Genomic DNA, 18,788 nt, shown 5'->3' on the forward strand with positions numbered 1-18,788 from the left:
GATAATGTTTTAAAGACGTTTGGAAAGCGGTGCAAGCGCAAAGGAGACGATGCAGGCTGAAAGGGGTAAAAGTTTGGTACGCACGGACACGTAGGCTGCGGATATCGTTCACACTCTATCATCTGTATTGACTTTATTCGCTCTGAGATTCATAAGGACATCACACTGACTCGTTACAAGTTCTGGTTCAGTTGTTTTCAGTGGATGAGGACGCAAGAGAGACGCTCGGTTAGGTTTTAAAGCTCCGCGCAGCCCCCCGGTCCCCTGCAAACCAAATGACCCGTCTTCTTCTCCTAACTTCACTCCCCGCCGCATGCAATGAAACCTAATGAACGTGAAAAGTGTCCACACAGTGATGGCATGTTTGATTAAAGACGTCGTGCAGCCCTGCGACGCGATCTGACCCGGACATGCGAACTTGCGTTTTAACTTGATCCATATGCGCCCCGTGCGTAATGTTGATTTTTCTGGTTGTAATTAGGGCGAATGCGGAGTCAGAGAAGCCAGTAGTGACGGTATGACTTAGTTATGCACGAACAAGAGGCGTTTTATTGCTTTGGTGATGACTTCTCGCAACGCCTAACATCGTAATAACAACTTAGGCTGCGTAAAACAAAGTATGAACACAGTGACTCAAGATATGTGTTACATTTTATTGAAATTTTTAATGCTTCTTTGGAAACTGCGAATCCAAGCGTAGCTCAAGTTGCACGCTTCTCCATTGAGCTCCTCTCACCTGCCTCTTACCGTAACGCGTGCACTATTTCCGGCTTCACTTTTCTCCTCCCAGGGAATGAAAAGTAACTTGCCTGTCAGGTTCGTGTATTAGAAAGCTGACCTAAAAAAAAATCCTACTGTTTAACTCGCTGCTCTTTGCATTCAAGGACGTTTTACGCGTGATTAAACCCGAGACGTTTCCAGAAGCCGTCGTTTTCAGCCCTTTGCTTTCCTCACTTTGCGATTTGCATAGAAATTAGTCAATTAATTACACAAGAACGTGTTAATGCCCGTCCTGCCGAAGCTTCACTCACCTCCCCGTGCGTCCCCTCCCTCCCTGCGCCCGTGGCTGCAGGCAATGCCCCGTATCCACCCTCCTGCCCCTCCTCTTCGTGGCCATTTGGTCCTCAGGGGTAACAAATGTGAGGAATTTCTTTGAGGCCCTCTCTCTGGGAATTTGAGCGCTGTTAATTTGCAAGTAAATACAAGACAACACGCGGCTCCACTGTCGAGGGAGACGGGCAGGGGGGTAAAAAGTAGTGGTCTCTGGTGTTGTGATGTAAAAACAAAGTGGATGTATATATAGAAGCTGGCATAAGATGAAAGAATGTGTTCCCTTATATGAAAAAACGCATAATTATAGAGCTGGAGGGTACAAGTTTGTTATTACATCCATATTCAATGTTCATTATAGTTATGGTAAATCAATAAGTTCAGTTTATTCAGTCTAATGTTGAAGTTGAGGTGACAAACGAAAAATAAGGACAAGCTGTTTTGCACAAAGTATTCCAAACCTGCAAAACATCTCTCTCTTCCTTTGATTCATTTAATTATAACTACCTGGCGCGTCATCCGCAACAAGGACGCATATTTCCTCTGTTTTTCTTTCTCCTTGTTTTTAGCAAATTGACAGAAACACATTTGGTCTTCTTTCCTCAAGTGTTAATTCCGCCATTATGAACATGTCTCGTCAAATCTCAAGCAAAAGTCACATTGGCTTTGGAGACGCCTGTCCTCTAAAAACGCAGCGCTTTGTGACATTTACACGAGCCCGCGTCTCGTCTTGTCACGCCGCGTGTTTGAAAGTAACAGAAGAATAAATGCATCTCCCCTCCCACGTCTCCGAGCGAGTTTATGTTAATTTGACAAGTTTCTAAATCTGTCTGCTCTCTGATGGAGTTGTGACACTGATCCACGCCTCTTTAATCTTAATGAAGTGAAATAATTGTTTTCCATTATAGACCAGGGGAGGATCGAGAAGCCCACATCTGAGCTGGTTATAATTGGAGCTGTAAATTATTTTAGTAGTTTCCAACATTTAAGACGTTAAGAAGTTAATTATAATTACTTTTCAGCCTCATTTGAAACATGAAATGAAATTGTGTGTTTTTGTCGGAGAAACTGGAAGATGAGGGGATGGAAGAGAAAGAGAGAGAGAGAGAAGGACAAGGGAGATGCGCAAAAAGGAGGGAGAACAAGAAACAAGAAAGGATCTGGTTTTGGCTGTGGGCATCTCCGCGAATCTAGTGAGAGTGATAGAGAGAGAGAGGGAGAGAGAAGGAAGGAGGGAGGGAGAGAGAGATGGACTGTTGAAGTCTATGTGAGCTTGTAAAAAGAGATGCCGCGATCAAATGTGGTCCGCTCTGAGTACAGTGTAGTGCTGTACAAATAATACAAAAAATATTGCATTTAACAACAACATGATGCTTTCTTTTATGTTACCATGTGACCTCATTTGTCCAGGTATGTTCCATAGTGATCCATGAGCGTATACAAGTCCATTACGTTCTTTTATTTGTTCTGATACAGCTCAAGATCAAGGGTGTCAAACTCAAACTCACAGAGGGCCAAAATTAAAAACTGGGACTAAGTCATGGGCTAAACTATATATTTATTGAAAAATGCATGTTTTCTCTTCTTTCAAGATATGTAATGTTAAATCTTTTCTTATTAATAAATAAATAAATGTTTAATAATAGTTTTGCTTAAACAAAGAATCCAGAACAAGCATAATATAAAATAATAACAACATTTTAAATAAGTAATGTCTGTAGCTGGCGGGTCAGCTTTAATACATATTTGATATCATCTCGTAGGCCAAATATGATTATATCATACTAGTTTTAGTATCAATGTTTTTGACTACCCCACTAGTGTCACCTTCATATGCAACAATACAAAAGTTCACTTCATTAGGTCTAAACTAGGAAGCTGGAAGCAGGACTAAGCAAGGGCACTAGAATTACCAGTACTATACTAAAATCATTCATTCAGATACCGGCTCGAGTGTCCCCCTGGCTTGAAAGTCCCAGCTCAAGCGTCCCATTCTCTTGGCAGGAACGTCCCCCTCCTCATTCTGGGTGCACCCTTCTCTTGGGGGGCACACGGGTAACTGCCGTGCCCGGGACAGGGAGGACATTCTCTCCGGCCTTTAGTAGGCCGCGTCACGCACTGTGATGTATAGACTTCAGCAGAAAATCAGCATTCTACATCATAACAAAATGAAATGTGAATGTAGCGAGACCAAATGTCGGGTCTTGTTTATGTCATTTTACTGATCTTCCCGACAAGGCACACATTTTTTCAGTATATAATATCAAAATAATCCTCATTTGCCCACAGAAATTTACTATGAAATTATATTTTAAGTATTTTTTTCATGTTCCCCATGTCCTTTAACCTCTGTAACTGTTGATTTGGGAAGAAATATTAATTACTTCCTTACCTGCTTGCTATGAACATGATCATCTCATGTCAGGTGTCATGTCATGCAACAGGGGATAAAAGCAGGGTGCTCATCCTTCCCAAATCAGAATAGTTGCTTATGCTCAACATGAACAAATGTGTTGAGATGTAGTGTCACTTACATGTGGAATTAATGCAATATATGATGAAAAAAATGTTGTTTTTATTTATTTATATGTATATAGATTAACTAACTCATAAACGATACAATTCAGGGCAATTTTCCATCTTGGGGACCTTCCAGCCAGGGGGACTTTCCAGCTGATTTCCATTCATCCACTTAATTTTTTTGTATATATTGATGACTGATATTATATTGCATTTGGCACAGTGTTATAAAGACTCAAAAATACCTCCTATGGATATAAAAAGGGAATGCCTTCTGTTCTTCGTGTGCCAAGCTTAAACACATCCAAATCAAAGTCATTTATCTGCTCATTAAAACCCCACTACAGTCTGCAGTCGCTCTGATCACTGTCGCTAAAGTTTCAAACCTTTGCTCAAAGCCAATGCGTTTTTTTCCCCTCAGATTTCAATTTAAAAACTCTCTCCCTCCTTCTCCCTTTTGAAAGTATAGAGTCTCATTTCACCAGTCGCCAGTCGTTTGGGGATGAAGTTTGAAGTGTAAAAAGTAATTAATGTGCCGCGAGAATTCATTAGCTAATCCCCCGTTCGCCCGTGCACACGCGAGAGAGGCAGGCCGAGCTCGCTGTTTGGTGAAAAAATGTCGGATTGTTTTCCGCAAGTGAAGGGGTACCAGGACCGACGCTGGCTTCAATTCAAGTTTCCATACAATGCGTCTGAGTCTATTTTAAGATGCCAACACCACACATACCACACAGCCGATCTGGATTGAATCTTACCACCAAAAGCGATTATTTGAACAAAAAAACTTCAACCTTGTGATGCTGTTCAGTATAAAATAATAAACTTTGCACATTATGTCGTCTCTGTAACAATCTCCAAACAAAATAATCAAACTACTGTAATCAAAGAGCAATCAAATTCATTCATGCACTGCCAAATAAAAAAGTTGTCTCAAGGCGTTTTTCACTTTCTGCAAGTCTAGACCACGCACTTGAGTTTAGCTGAATGACTATCTTTGTGGAAGACTTGTAAAGAGACATTAAAAAATGCCTTTCAAACACTGTTGCATGTTCCCTGTAGAAGATATTACGCCTTAAAAATATTTTGTAGATTCCACTAAAACGTGCCCCGAAGTGTTTAACTGAAAGTGTCTCCAAAAGGCTTCAACTTGCAGCCCTCTCCTCCTCCCACATCTCTTCATCTGAATCCATTTATTTCTGGCACAAACTGAAATATGTGCATTAAATTATTGGCCGAAGAACTGACAGATGCAGAAAACAGCCCTGAGAACATAACAATGGCAACACAACAGTGGTGGTTAAGTCTTAAGAAAAGACAACAAAGTACTGTACTGGGATAAAGACTATTTAGGCAGTGAGCCAGCGAACAATGAAATGTTTAAGTAGACAAAATAACACCAGATATCTCAGATGGACGGCGATATTGCAATGGTACATTTTATTTTTTTGTATACTTTCAGTCACATTTACAACTGCTTATCCATTTTTGTCCTTGGTGGATTCAAATATTTATTTTTCTCCAACTAGATTAAAGTTCAGAATGTATTCAAATTATTGTGATATTTTGAAGAGGCTAATGTAACTGTAGATAGGACACTTTTTTGCTTTTAAAATACCTTGACAAGATTTTCGTGTGAATTATTTCCGTCATAATCCCAAGAATTCAAGTAAAAAACATATTTCTTCATGTTGTCTGCACTGAAATGAATCATGGGATATGTAGTTTCTGATGTTTAAAAGCTGTTGCTACTATAAAACCATGCATTTAAGCAAAGGAACTTGTAATTTGATTTATTGTGACAGCCCACGATATTATTGTGAGACATTTGACGATACAATATCACGATATTTTGGTTATTGTTAGATCCCTAGTGACATCGTATCGTTAAAAGTTTCACAATAATATCGTGGACTGTCACAATACACTGAATTACATTTCTAGTAACAACAGCTTATGAACATAGAGAACTACATATCCCATGATTCATTTCAGTGCAAACAACATGAAGAAATATGTTTTTTGCTTGAATTCTTGGGATTATGATGGACATCATTCACACCAAAATCTTGTCAAGGTATTTTAAAAGCAAAAAAGTGTCCTATCTACAATTGTATATCGAAAAATTAGGGCTGGGTATCATTCAGAAGTTGTCGATACGATACATACCTCGATACATAGGCCACGGCACGATACATACACACTTTTGATACGATATGATATATTTCAAAACGATTCAATATGGTTCAATAAAAAATAAAGGATAATGTGCAAAATTCATATGAAAAACATCCATTTTAATCATGAAAACAGTGAATATGTCAAATGTGTCACAAAAATGAGTTCTCTTACTCTAAAAAGCAACAAAACTGTAGCTCTGTAACAAAATAATTTAGTAAAATATACCAAAAAACACTCTTGGTGATATATTGATACTATTTTTGCTTGCCTCTAATCGCAGTAAATGTCATATCTTGAGATGCATATCGTGATAATATCGTACCGAGAGATTTAGATATCGTTACATCCCTAATTCAAACAAAAACTTTCTCAACACTGTATCGTCCAATCCTGGGGTTTCATCTCCCGGATGAAGGATGGCTCTAGTCCAGTGTCATCCATCTCCAGAGTGGCCCCGTTCAGCTCCGGTCACAGCTGTCGTTACCAGGGTCCCACCAAAAAGACTAAATGCACTCGTTACACACATGGCTGGCTAATGACGGATTAAGTAATCAAGCCTCTCTGATTAATTACATTACTCTGCCCACTGTGCCCATACACAGATGTGAACAGTTGTGTGCAGCACAGGACTGGAGAAGCTACTACCTGCTGGAGTTTGAGCTGCAGATATATGATTTTATGACGCTTTTATCCAGTAGTTAGCCTATATTTTGATGTGTACAACAGATTTCAAATAACAAAAAAGTAAGCAAAGTGAGTGAGAAGAAAACTCAAGCCATTTATTTTCAAAGTCATTTTAGCCATGCTGTTTTCTGTGAACCGTAAAATGGGCACAATTAAGACGTTCTGAAGTGACAGATGACACTCTCGGGGATACAGTTATTTTAGGCCTCTTTGAAGCACAAAAGAACAGGTGAGATGTCATGCACGCATCGTTCAGAGTTCAGAGGTCGTAACAGGGCAAACACTTGTGCCATACGTCTTGTGAGTTTTATTTTGGAAGAGCAACTTACTTTCTATTTGTTTAAAGGGACAGTTCGGAAGTTTGGACATAGGGCCTCATTTCCTAAAGTGTTGGAGACATGTGGAGACACTTTTTAAAATATTCCATCCAGCCCTTGTATTTGCAGAGGTCAATGGTGCTAGACTAGCGCATGTCAATGGGCATAGTTATCCTGCCACTAAAAACAGTCTTACCCACTCCACAAAACACCCGAAGCAAATCTGTTATTACGCCAGACTGTCAATGTAAATGTCTGTGTTGTTAGAATAATGTTTGAAGTAAAACCAACCTTGCATTTGAAGGATTTATGTCTGAGCAGCAACAGTGAGTTGTACTTCCTGATAGAAAGCTTGGCAGTGGTGGATTGATATATGAGAAAATAGTCCCTCAACATTCGACAATTCATGCGATGCAAGGTTAGTTTTATTTCAAACGTTATTCTATCGACACAGCCATTTACATCAAGAGTCTGGTGTAATAATGGATTTGTTTTGGGTGCTTTGTGGAGTGGGTAAGACTGTTTTTAGTGGCAGGATAACTATGGCCATTGACATGCACTAGTCTAGCACCAGCGACCTCTGCAAATACAAGGACTGGATGGTATATTTAAAAAAGTGTCTCCACACGTCTCCAACACTCTGGCTCACTAGGAAATAAAGTCCTATGTCCAAAATACTAAACTGTCCCTTTAAAGACACAGCGTTTAAGCCAGATATCATCCTTATACATTTATAACTGAAGCCATAACTGTATCCGGCACAAACCGAGTGGACATTGTTCCTCCTCTACACTTGACCATATTGTATGACCCTGGGCTTGCACAGCTCCTCAGAGACGGAGCCCAGAGCCTGGCAGCTGTGAATATGTGACTATTGTTCTGTGCACCACGGCAAATCTAACTGTGTCTTGTTCTCTCTCTGTTGCCCCTCTCGGCCCTAGCTCACTTGGGACGCGCCGAAAAGGGTGAGTTACGATTAGCTTCATCTGTCACAGTCACCGCCATAGTCCCAGTGTAGCCATTAGCACCATCGTCATTAGCCCTTTCCATTCCAGATCATCTTGGGGTTTTACTTTTACCGTTTTACTTTAGTTGTACTCATCACGTGGCCATTCATGTACTAACCATTCACTTTTTTGTTAACGCACGATTCCTCTAATATCCATATGTCTGTATTTGTAATGTCTTTAAAAGTGGGTTGTTTTACTCTTACATATTGTCCAAGAGTTTTCTGCTGTTATATGAGGCTGATTTACATTTATTCATTGCGTTAAGGTAAGTAAAGGATCCTTAATGGCTGCTTGTATGCCACATTTCAACTTCTCTTTATATGTGGCATTCCTGTCCAAATAATTCTTCAACAAGAATACATATTTTTTTTACGCTACATAAAATGCTTTGGCCTTGTGAAATCTTCAGAGCAAGTAATTGAGTTGGAGCGTTCTTACAGTCCCTCTTGAATTCTCACTGCAGACTTTGTCCATTCGCCGCTCGCTTGTCTCACACAGATCTCGTCTTGTCTTTGGACTAAGACAGCTGTCTGAACCTCCCAGGTGCTGTTTACTCGCTGGAAGTTTTTATTAAAGGACCCGGTTCAATCTTTCCACCCTAAACTGTCGATATTAGAATCCCACAATCACAGCCTCCATCTTTTCGGCTGTCCCGGCTTCTTAATGAGCGACTTGTTGTTTTCCTTTTCTTCTGTGGAAGTGACAGGCTCGTAAAGTGCGCGCCACAGACGCCATCCGCAGAGGAGGCAGACACAAGAGTTTTGGTATCCCACAAGGCTGTGCAGAGACAGCCGGCATCAAAGTCAAAGCAAATACAATGTTTGTTTACAGTAAAATTTTGAGGCAATAAATGAATAAAATCAACAGCTTATTTTACACAAGGTCAATCTCCGGTCAAGCCCACTTAAGTCAAACAGAACAATCACCAACCATGCCCCAAAACAAAGGATTTTAACACGTCTAGTACTAGTTTAATAGACCAGAAAAAAACAGTATGACGCCATTTATGAATTTCCAAACCAAATGCAAATGGGAGGATCAAAACAAGGAGTCTCACTGATGTTGGACTCTTTGTTATAATTTTGGAGACAATTAAATCCAAACTTGGGAATTTTGCAACTAGAGGCTGTCAGAGAATCCAGATGGTGATCAGCATCATAATGAGTCAAATACTAACCTTTTTAGAATATTGTAAAATCCAACCAAATCTTCTTAATGATGCCAATATGTTGTATATAGATTTGGCGACTTAATTTTGATCCTAAAGAATAGACTCAATACTGATTCCAATACCGTAATGATAATTAAAAATGCTCTTTATTTAGACAACTTAGACAAATCATAGTATTTTCTTCTATATTACCATGTGGCCTTATGTCTGTGTAATTCTCGGTCGTCCATGTAGGTTCAACAGTGGGCCATGGGCGTATACTAGTCTATTTTGTCTGGTCTTATTCTGATACAGCTCAAGATTATTCTAAAGCTATCCAGGAAAGGTTCATTTCTGTCCTGCTGTGAATGTGACTTTTAAAGCAGTGATCCCCAATCTTTTTGCACCATGAACCGGTTTTATATCAGACAATATTTCATGGACCAGAGGGGGTTGGGGGGGATTTAGACCTGGTTTAGACCTGGTTTATACCTGGCTTAGTCCTGGTTTAGTCTTGGTTTAGACCTGGTTTATACCTGGCTTAGTCCTGGTTTAGTCCTGGTTTAGACCTTGTTTAGACCTGGTTTAGTCCTGATTTAGTCGTGGTTTAGACTTGGTTTAGGCCTGGTTTAGTTCTGGTGTAGACCTGGTATAGACATAACATATGGGAGGAGGGACGGTCCACGTGACGTACCAAACCTGTACCAAATGACCCATGACCCACTACCGGTCTCTGGCCCGAGGATTGGGGATCCCTGTTTTAAAGTATTGATACCTGCTCAAATGAGTATCTAGTTTTAACAAATCCCAGCTCGAGCGTCCCCTTGGCTTGAAAGTCCCAGCTCTCTTGGCGGGAACGTCCCCCTCCTCTACTTGCATCGTAGAGCTCTGGATCAGTTTTATTGTACACATATATAACTTTTCCCTGCACTTTTCTTTGCTGCCTGGTAATGAGGTAAAGATTACTGACATTACCCACACTGGCTGTGCTTTTAAATGCTGCACTGGTCACTTTATATGTATATAGATTAACTAACTCTTAACTTAACAGATTTCCGGTTTGACTCTATTTGACATTCATTATCTGATTTTCAATACTTTTGACAACCATACATGTAACAAACATTCAGCACTGTTGTATTGTTTTATTATGATGCCGTCTTAATTCTCCAGGCACTTTCTTTGTTTTTGACTAACAGTGACAATAGGGCAAAAGTTACATCTTGCATAGCCTCCGGATGTAGATTTGTGGTTGACTGACATAACCCGGGGGCACTGGCTCTTCCATTAGTCCAGTTAAGAAGACATCTGTCATACGGGCACATTAACAGGAGTAGCCACAAGCAAAGTGTGCACCACATCACATATTAAAGTCTTATTCTCTTATCTGATCTCGCACTTAAAGCCATACATCCACTGACTGCTAGTGTTTTTAAGCTGATTGCGCCCAAGAGCAGTATAAAGCTTTGGAGATGCATATAAGCTCCCCTTTGTATGTGCGCCCGTGAACAAGGGCTTACAGACAGATGACCAGTCCATTAAGATTACCATCTACTGGCCCGCTTCATGCATCTTCACTCCTCTCTCCTCCGTCTCTCGCATTGGTGGTTGGAGCCGATCTAAATCTTCCCACTGATTTCCCCCCCCCCCCCACCCTTATCTGTAGCACTAAAGGTTTATATAATCTGTTCCGCGATAGTGATGTGTCAGTGTCTTGCCGACCTGTCTGTCTGTCAGCTGTCTGCAAAATGACTAGAGAGACGCATGGACAGCGAGAATTCACATACTCACATATTATACACAGACAGTACATGCACTCCATCACCCAGGTAGAGGTTTAGACAGTCAACATCTGTCTGTCTGGGCTCGGGTTTGTCCCACTTGACATGATTTGTTGAATACTGTCAAAAAGACGGGACCTGCATGCTGCGCGCAAATGTAACTAAACAGCCCCCACTGTTCTTCCCAAATATGGTCATAATTCATGCTCTAATAAGAGTTAGAACTGTGGACTGCCATTGTAAACTCGCATAAAACTTGCAAATAAATCGATTAAAAACAGCTATAACATGATTTAGATGATATTTTACATGACTAGGAACAGTTTTTTATGCATGTCTTTTAAAACAACTTCACTAAAGCCTTTAATTATTATTCTGAAATGTCAACTTGACATTGATTGAGTGAGTGTTCTAACGTTAAAATTTACGGCGCCATCAGTGCAATTTTTCTAGTTAACATCAGTTGAGTTTTTTCCCTCACTGAATCTTAAACTGTTCCCTGGGGCCTTCCTGTTTGTTGTTGGTTATGTGGCTGGGAACGAGCATGTGTTTGCGGGAAACCTTGGCCTTGAGTTGTGCCCTGTTAAATTTCTCAAAGTTTCTTTGTGAAAGTTGCAAAGCGTTTCCACTGGCAGCGATAAGGTAGAGGAGGCCTTGGCCAAAAACACAGCTGTACAAAAATGCGACCAAGATAGAGAAGAGAAATTGTACAGTGAAAAACTTTAAATCGGCAGAACAAATATTAGAAACCTTTCACAGAGAAATGGAATTCCTAAAGCAAAGGTATTTTTCCGGACAAACAGTTTGGACATACAGGCGCGATGTTGACACTGTGCAGACTTTGCGGTGTCTGGACTTAAGTCTAGTTCTCTCTGGCACTCTTCAATGGCCATTTATTTTCTTTTAAACCAGTACTTCTGTAGCTCTCTCTATATCTTTTGGTCATGCTTTGAGACAGGTTTAGTTGAAGTACTATCCTGGGTTAAGAAGGCTCTGTTTTGTCATTGTCAGCAACTTCTGGTCTTTCTCATTTTGCATTCCCATGTGATCCAATCTTACTAACCGATAAATAATGATTTTATAACATTTTGAACATTCTAGAGCTGGGTATAATTAAGAAGTTGCCTATACGATACATATTTTGATACAGTGCACTTTTGATTCAAATCGATTTGATACGGTTCAATAAAAATTTAAGACTAACTCATGGCTGTGACACTAAAAATCTTTATTGAACCACTTCTTGTGCAAAGTTCATATGAAACACAAACATTTTCTCATAAAAATTAGTTTCCTTCCCCTAAACAAGCAACAAAACTGTAGCGCTGTAACAAAATATGTTAGTAAAATATACCAAAAAATACTCGATACAGCAGCCCATGATATCGATACTGTATCATCACATTAAATAATGCGATACATCGATATTTCAATATTTTTGCACACTCCTATTTTGGTTCAGTCATTTCAATATTGTACTGGAGAACTGCTGCTTCCAAACATCATCCAGAACGCTTCTCCCATTCCTAACGGTTACTTTACCTAAGCCCCCACTACCCCCTCTGTTTTTTCTTGGAATTTACAACCCACCAACCTAAACAAAGAAGCGCAGCGTTTATCAAACCCTCCCCCGCCCCACGTTCCCCCTTTGACTCTCGTCTACCAGTCCGAGTCTCCTCCCAGTCTCTCCAGTTTCCACACTTCCCCTAAAGACTCATAAGACAGAGCAGGGTGGGATTTCACTCTCACAAATCCACAGCCAGAGGTGTTGAATTACAGGGAGTTTGAAGTTTGGATGCAGTTTAGGGTGGGAACGTTCCTTGTAAAGACAAAAGAAGTACCTCTAAGCCAGCACAATATTTGAAAAACTCTTACAGTCTTGGTGGATGTGGCAATGACAATATACGTTTTTGCGATAAAAGTGCAATTTAATTCAAGATAGAAATGGAAATACACTGTAAATCCTCACTTCTCCTCTCCAAGAGCCCTGAAATGATGATCTACAGTTGATAGCCCAAGCCTCGGCTGAACGAATGGTCCCAAGACAACCTTCCTTGGATGCTGCCTGTCGTAAATCAGCCTAAACCTGCCCCAAGTCTTCACTCAGATCTCACTGGTCACAAATCAAGATAGAAGAGATAAAATGTGTCTCAAGTCTGTAATTGCATTTTTCAGTGTCACTTTGTTGTCGAGGAGGACATCCAGAGTCTATATTTGCACATTTGCTTGCTAAAAAAGAGTTTTGTGGCAATGTTACAACTGAAAATTACAAACTCAACATTGTGAGTAGTGAATTAAAATAAAAAGTAGTGGCATATTCAAGTTTCAGATTTCTTGGCACGGACAGAAATTGCTATGTAAACGTATAGCTTTGGATCACTCTGAGGCCACACATCTTTGTTTAACGCCGTGACCAGAACAGAACACTTTTCTTGGGTAAACTTTTGTCACGCCATAAATCTTTCGTCATCCGTCTACGCCAAGGTCTTCTTCTTGTCTCGCCGTTTGCGGAATGCCTTTGTTAGCATTTCTTTCAACTTTGTTTTCACTTTAACCAGATTTACACTGACTCGCAAGACCACCTCCCTCCCTTTTTCTTCGTCTTCTTCTCTCCCTCCGATTCCAGGTCCATGTAGAAGAGAGTGTCGCTTTGTATTAAATGGCTGGCCTAACTGTCACTATGTCTATATTGGGCTAAAGGTAAATAGCATCTCGCGTGTTTGGTTGAGTCGAGCGGGCTGTCGTGTCGCTGTAACGCTTAGCAGATACAGCCCTACCTCCCCGTGACACTACTTGTCTCTTTGCGTCAACCTCACATGTACTACGCTGCTACCTTGAAGCAAAGTACTGCACTGTTAGTACTTCAAAGAGAGCCAGCTCAACATAAGTGCAGGTCGGAAAGAAAACTACAGCCTTCAGGGTCTTTGGACTGCTGGATTAAAAGAACACATATGGATGCTTTGTTGTAGACCCTGGTTAATCTAACGCTCAGACACTCAAATACAGAGGAGCACAGGGTGTACTTAGGGTACAAAGAGCTACACTAAGTCCTTGTTTACTAAACAGAGCAGCATCCAAACATGGCAGACAAATGCCAAAAATGGGATTGGTAATGGAAAATACCCAAAGAAAATGGCAAATTGGTTGTTTTAAAACAACTTCTACAACAAACAACAAAAAAAACACTGGGATTCTTTCACAAAATGGAAAGTGTATTGTACATGCATTTAGACTTAGACCTAGACCTAGACAAACTATTGATCCACAAGGGGAAATTATTTGGGCATAGTAGCTCAAACTTCACAATAAATATAATAACAAAGAGCAAAAATGGAAAGTTCCCCTGAATTGTACCCTTTATGAAACTTAAGTTAGTTCATCTATATGCATTTTTGACAAACATTTTTTTGTCATTATATATATTGTACACATGCAAATTACAATATATCTCAACACATTTGTTCATACATACAAAAAAAAAACATGCAAAAATTATGTGGTTTCAATGGTGCCCCAATTATTTCAGAATTTTATCTTACATATTTCAATCATATACATAGTCATTACCTTCCTAAAAGTGATTCTAAATGATTTTTGAACAAATTCTGTTGCATTATTGTGTTGCACTTCTTACAAATTATGTTCATGGAAAGCAGGTAAGGAAATAACTAATATTTCTTCCCAATTCAACAGTTACAGATGCTATAGAACATGGGGAACTAGAAAAAATGATTTAAAATATGATTTCATAGTAAACGTCTGCGAGCAAATGAGGATTATATTGATATTACATACTAAAAAAATGTGTGCTGCTTCGGGAAGATCGATAAAATGACATAAACAAGGCCCGACATGGGGACGTTCAAGCTGAGAGAATGGAACGTTCGAGCTGGGACTTTCAAGCCAGGAGGTTACAGTATTCGCAAAAATATAAACTGTAATAATAAATTCTAAATAAGGAGATACAGGTATAATAAGACATACTACACACACATTTGCTTACTATCAATCCTCAAGGGTGAAAATACAGTCATTATCTCATATCTCTATTGTGATGTGTCTGCAGTGTAACCTTTAAAGCCTATTTACATTCAATTTACGATGGCAAATTATTCATTAGTAAGTCAGAAGAGAGTACCTCCTGCTGAGCTGACCATTTGTGCAGCGTTACAAGTCTCCCTCTCAAAGCGCCGTTTTGTCTCCTCCAACTGTGGGAGGTTCACACTTCTCCAGAAAGCGTTGGAAGGAGAAAGTAACATTAGGCTCATGATTCAAACAGTATGATTGAAATGAGTCACATAGCGAGGAATCCCAGAGGAGTTTGGAGTATTTTGTAAAATACCACCACACACTTCTATGAGCAATGCACAGGTCATCCCACTTATTTAGGTTGGCACAGTCAAGCAGAAAAATAAAATTTATGCTCAATAATCCTCCTTGTTGGAAATGTCAAGAGAGCGAAATATCACCGTGAAAATATGTGCTTGCAAAACCTTTACACACAGTTTTTATTACATTTACCATACAACAACAATCCCTACTAGAGTCAAGCTGTAATGTCTCAAATTGCTAAATTGAATGCAAATCCAAAATAACATGTTAAAACACTAAACATTTGCTGTCTTTGCACAATTTAACACTGGTTCACATTTGCTAGTGCCTTTGAAGTACCATGAAACTGTATTAAAGCTACAAAAATTTAACAGTCAAAACCAGATCAATCAAGTTTTCCCTCTTGTGGACATTAAATGTTCCTCCCACTACATAAAAATCTCTTAGATGTTTATAGCAGAAGAACAGTGGTCGACTCGAGCTCTACTACTGTATCTATTATTAGGAACAAAGACAGACCCTTTATGGGCAGCTTACTGTAATCCCCTGTAAAGTTTCCCATTCATGCTCTATGTAGCTGTAAGCTTCAACATGAGCAGCGCAGATGAAACAATTATCACACACTGAGCTGCATTAAATGTATTAGTCGTCTGTCTGTTAACATCAATCCTAGTTTCATTCGGCCATTCGTTTTTTAAAATAAAACCAAAAATAAGAAAATGAAAAAAACTATTTTCTATTTTTATTATTTACCTCCAAAACCAAAATGAAAAAACAGGTAACGATTCGTTTTTTTCAGTTTTTGATTTTGTGTTTCAATGAATAATGTAAAAAACAGATGTCAGTGTGATGCCGGACTGAACCAGGACTGAACCAGGACTTAAACAGGTCCGGGACCAGACCAGAACCAGACCGGGACTGATACCAGGACTTAGACTGGGACCAGACCAGGACTGAGTCTAGGATCAGACTGGAACCAGACCAGAACTGAAACCAGGATCGAGACCGGGAACAGGACCGGGACTGAGACCAGGATTGAGACCAGGACCAGACCAGGACCAGACCATGATTGAGACTGGGACTGAGACCAGGACCCAGATCAGGACTGAAAACGGTTTAGTCCTGGTTCAGTCCGGCATCGCAGTCTAAGTCACAGAAACAGGAAACGGCCGTTAACCGTTTTTTCTATTATTCATTTAAACACAAATTTGAAAACTGAAAAAACAAATCTTTATTTTTTTTTTTTTTTTTTCCATTTTGGTTTTGGAGACAAATAATGAAGAAAATTGTTTGGTTTTTTGTTTGTTTTCTTATTTTCGGTTACATTTTGAAAAATGAATGAATGAATGAATGACACATGGATTGACCATCACCATCGCCTCAGGTCACATCTTAATTGTAGTGACTAAAATGATCATTTTTGGCTGTTAATGTCATTTTAACTTGACTTTATTATTAAAAAAGTTTGATTTTGTACATGTAACATAATATATACTAAAGCGATGGTGATCCTTTAGCCAGTGTGAATGAAGGAGTTCAGTTTCACAGTGCCCATAACTGTGAATGTTCATAGCACTATGGTTTCTAGATGTTTCCTCCATTAAAGAGATTGAGAGGTGGAGTATTTTGATATATGTAGGTCGCAATGAAGTAGGTTAGTTTGAGGCCAGCACGGGGAGAGCGGTGGGGGAAAGTGCGGCTAACCAGAACCACATGTGGCTGGGGCTCTGTCAGACTAAAGGCATGTGGACAGAAAGAGGAGGGGCCCCGTTAACCTCCTATTTGTCCGGGTAGCGCTGTGTGGAGCAGAGTAGACTGTTTTGTAGCTGCTACATTTCACATGGTCCACACCTGTGAACCTTGCTCCTGAAAACGGTGGCCACTGTTAATCCATCACATTATACTGTAAAAAAAAACGTTTAAGTAAGTTTATTATGTTATATTGAGATTTGTGAGCTACTGTGTCCAAATAATTTCCCTTGTGGATCACTAAACTTTGTCTATTGAGCAGCTCCATGTGATTGTATCATTGATTTAAGCTAAAATGTTCTTTAAAGGAGTGAAAAGTTTTTGTACAGTCGTTCACATCTCCATCACTGCCAATGGGGGCAGCATCCTATAATTACATGACAACTGTAATTTGACCTGAGATTACATGTGGATTGCAGCCTTTCACACTGGAGACAACAGCCAGGGTTTAGTGGCTCTGTAATGAGACATTTGCTGTCTTCTGCATTGTACTAAAGTGACTCATCGCAGTGATTTTAAAAAGTACAGAATTGAACTTGAATCTTCTCAAGTGTACGCTGAACTGGAGCTCACTTAAGTGTGCAGGCCGCTAAGTGCATGTGAGAGAAAGGTTCATATCGGCACAGATTGGACACAGGAGGATAATGACGATAAGGACAGAGTTTGAGGTGGCAAACAATCAACTTTTGACTCAAATAACCACTGGCTGTTACATGATTACTTGAGAAGTTTTTTTTCTCTGACTTGTAACTGGTAACAGGATCACATGGCAGGGTTTTCAATGTGACGTTCAGCGTGAAGTCTCCCCTTTACCCACCTCCAAAAACTGCAATACATCCAAAACTCTGCTCCCCACCCACACCCGCTCCAGAGACACATCACTCCTGTCCTCAAGCAACTCCTCCCAGAGTCCTGCAGCGGGACTAGGTACAGGCAAGATGTTGTGAAACGGGCGGGTTTTAACGTTCTGAAATTTTATGGTATGCAGGCGGGTAGTAATTACACACAGGCAGGTCAGGACTTAATCAGGACTAAACCAGGACTACACCAGGACTAATCTTTGACTTAAGAGAGAGAGAACCCCAAGCCCGTGGAGTAAGGTGTCCACAAAGCACGATCAGGTAATAGCTGGCCTTACCTACGTAAGGTCTGTGCCGGTACTTTCGTGGTCACCTGACGGTCTATACGGGCGCACCTCCGAGCCCATGAGTTCTGGTTTAGTCCTGTTTTAGTCCTAGTTCAGTACAGGTTGAGTCCTCCTTGCTCAGTCCTGGAATCAGTCCTGGGTTAGTCCTGGTTCAGTCCGTGGTGTGTGCAGTGCAAAAGTGTGGCATCTCGATCAACGTTACTTCTGCTCAGTAAATAAAGCCTGTGAAGTGATGACAGTCGAGTCGTGTCTGTGAATTCGTATTCATACTGAAGAAAGTTAAACCGTTTCATTTCGTGATTGTAATTCTTAAAGTCGTAACATTTCAGTTCGTATTCTGATAGATGCTTAAGTTAGAATGCTTTTAATATGTGTGTGCTTTATCACGGGCACGGGTGGGTAATAGGTGGAATGTTAACGAGTCCGAGCGTGGGTTTAACTTTGATATAATCACGGGTTAATGGGCGGGTGTGGTGCTGTACAGCACAGGTGTGGGTGGGTGCGGTCTCTAAAAATGGACCATGCTGGACTCTGCTGGATCCCCATATAATACTGCATTCAGTACAAGGTCCTCCTCATCGCCTTCAAGTCCCTCCATAAACTGACTCCTCCCTAACTCGCCGACCTCCTCGTCTGCTCTGTCCGACCCACTGCCTCAGATCAGCCGACACAAACCTCCTCACTCCCCTCATCAGGAGAAAGCACCGGACATTGGGGAACCGAGCCTTCCCCACCGCTGCCCCCTCTCTAGAACTCACTTCCACAATCCATCAGGAACTTGGACTCACTGCAGCACTTCAAATCACTTCTAAAAACTTACGTGTTCAAACTGGCCCCATGATTCCCTCATTTTCTACAGTGTTACTTTTT

General features: G+C 40.4%; 1 protein-coding gene across 1 annotated transcript in view; it reads left to right on the forward strand.

Moving 5' to 3' along the window:
- Nucleotides 1-18,788, forward strand: part of LOC110156273 (protein tyrosine phosphatase receptor type K) — a 163,575-nt gene that overhangs the window by 975 nt on the left and 143,812 nt on the right.

Source organism: Boleophthalmus pectinirostris, unplaced genomic scaffold, assembly GCF_026225935.1.
Source record: "Boleophthalmus pectinirostris isolate CB_2022bp ecotype Guang Dong unplaced genomic scaffold, ASM2622593v1 HiC_scaffold_13, whole genome shotgun sequence".
NCBI lineage: Eukaryota > Metazoa > Chordata > Actinopteri > Gobiiformes > Gobiidae > Boleophthalmus > Boleophthalmus pectinirostris.